A 2,500-nucleotide genomic window follows, 5' to 3' on the forward strand; every position below is an offset into this window, starting at 1 on the left:
GAACTGTTCGTTTTTGGTCCAAAATACTCTGCTAACAAGAAAAGTGTCCATGTGCTCATGAACTTCATGTCAGGGGTGGCTAAACTGGCAATCTGGATAAGCAGGAAAAACAGGACCCTGTGCAAGTGATGCAAGGGCTGGTGGCAGCCCGCATTAGGGTAGAACATGCCTACTACAGGACAGTGGACAATCTGGAGACTTTTGGTGCAACATGGGCTGTGGGAGGGGTGCTGTGTATGGTGGGGGAGCATGGGGAACTAATTATCTTGTTTTAATATTTAATATTTATTCTTAAGTTTTAATGAAGCATGTGAAATTATGTGATTTGGTGCTGAGTTGTGGAAATATTCAATAAAGGTACCCTTAAAATCAAATCTCTCTCTCTCTCTCTCTCTCTGTCTCTCTTTGACCATCCACCAATCCAAGCTAATAGAAACGGCAGGCTTTCTATTTCTGAAAAGTTGCAATGCCATCGTTTTAATCTTGTTTAGAAAATGAAAATCTGCCTATCGATGATGTCACTGGTGGACGGGTTGCTGAACTGTCCACAGACCACCTATGACACAGACTGAGTAGAAAATTATTATAATTATGAAGAAAAGTGGTCCTTTAACTGAAGTACAAATACCTTATTGTACTTTGAGTTGATGTGTTGTAGAAAACACCATTGATGTAATAAAGTCATAGTTTTACCCTCCACTCCACTACATCTCTGAATACTATTATTAGTACAACTGTGTGTTAGAATTGATTATCAGTATGAAAATCCATCAGTAAATCTCCTGTTTGATGTTTTTAGTCAAGTCGTGTCCCGGTGGATGGACGGCGTTTGGAGACGGATGTTACTACAGAACTACTGAAAGGAAAACATGGCAGAAAGCTAGAGATTACTGTCAGAGACAAGGAGCTGATCTGGTGGTCATTAACAGTCCAGCAGAACAGGTTAGTGTGTGTGTGTGTGTGTGTGTGTGTGTGTGTGTGTGTGTGTGTGTGTGTGTGTGTGTGTGTGTGTGTGTGTGTGTGTGTGTGTGTGTGTGTGTGTGTGTGTGTGTGTGTGTGTGTGTGTGTGTGTGCGCGCGCGCCTACTTCCACTCCACCACATCTCAGAGGCAACATTTTTACTTTTACTCCACTACAATTATTTCTGAACTGTAGTTACTTTGTATGTTTTGATTATTATTACAAACATACAATTTAAGCATTTATCAGACACAGAACGATTTACAGTAAGCAAGAACATCACATTACATCAAATACATAAAAATAGTCATCATGAATCATACATAAAATAACCTAACGTCTGTCTAACAGTAGAATATATATATAATGAAACTATGCGTATACACTATAGAGTGCTATGTCTACATAAAATGCTATTTAAGTTACATAAGTTGAGCCTTTGTAAGGTCGTCAAGGCTAGGGAAAGTGCTACGGCGCTAAGATGGAGTCTGAAGAGGTGGTTTTCAGACTATGGGTTAAGATGGAGTCTGAAGAGGTGGTTTTCAGACTATGGGTTAAGATGGAGTCTGAAGAGGTGGTTTTCAGACTATGGGTTAAGATGGAGTCTGAAGAGGTGGTTTTCAGACTATGGGTTAAGATGGAGTCTGAAGAGGTGGTTTTCAGACTATGGGTTAAGATGGAGTCTGAAGAGGTGGTTTTCAGACTATGGGTTAAGATGGAGTCTGAAGAGGTGGTTTTCAGACTATGGGTTAAAATGGAGTCTGAAGAGGTGGTTTTCAGACTATGGGTTAAGATGGAGTCTGAAGAGGTGGTTTTCAGACTATGGGTTAAGATGGAGTCTGAAGAGGTGGTTTTCAGACTATGGGTTAAGATGGAGTCTGAAGAGGTGGTTTTCAGACTATGGGTTAAGATGGAGTCTGAAGAGGTGGTTTTCAGACTATGGGTTAAGATGGAGTCTGAAGAGGTGGTTTTCAGACTATGGGTTAAGATGGAGTCTGAAGAGGTGGTTTTCAGACTATGGGTTAAGATGGAGTCTGAAGAGGTGGTTTTCAGACTATGGGTTAAGATGGAGTCTGAAGAGGTGGTTTTCAGACTACGGAGGAAGATTAGCAGTGAGTCCATTAAAGGAGTGATACATTAAAGGAACACTTCACCACTTTTCATCCTATCTTCATATAATTGGTCCTCACTAATGTTCATGATAAAAAATAGCACCATTTCTTTCCTACTCAGTCTGTGTCTCATAGGACAGTGATTCCCAAGGTGGGGTCCAGGGACCCCCAGGGGTCCTCGAGGGACTTCCAGGGGGTCCCCAGCAAATTATAGTTTGCAACCAAATGGACCCTTATGGGTCTGTAACAGTGTTGATTTCATCGACTAACACTAAGAAAAATGTTCGTCGACTACCTTTTTCCCTGACGGAAACTAAATAAAAACTAAGCTATGATGACTAAAACTGTTACATTCCCTTAGGTCTAGGGGTCATTCAAGCATGCAACAAGGCTGGAAAGTGAACTGTTGTTTATTCACAGTGCTTCAA

At 41.0% G+C, this 2,500-nt stretch overlaps 1 long non-coding RNA gene across 1 annotated transcript in view; it reads left to right on the forward strand.

The window, feature by feature from the left end:
- LOC306927008 overlaps positions 1–2,500 on the forward strand; it is an 18,411-nt gene that overhangs the window by 7,313 nt on the left and 8,598 nt on the right. Inside the window, exon 2 of the long non-coding RNA XR_013790469.1 lies at positions 800–942. This is a non-coding gene — a long non-coding RNA (uncharacterized lncRNA). The remainder of the gene's footprint in view (positions 1–799; positions 943–2,500) is intronic.

The sequence above is a fragment of the Electrona antarctica genome (assembly GCF_951216825.1).
Source record: "Electrona antarctica genome assembly, chromosome: 7".
Taxonomy (NCBI): Eukaryota; Metazoa; Chordata; class Actinopteri; order Myctophiformes; family Myctophidae; genus Electrona; species Electrona antarctica.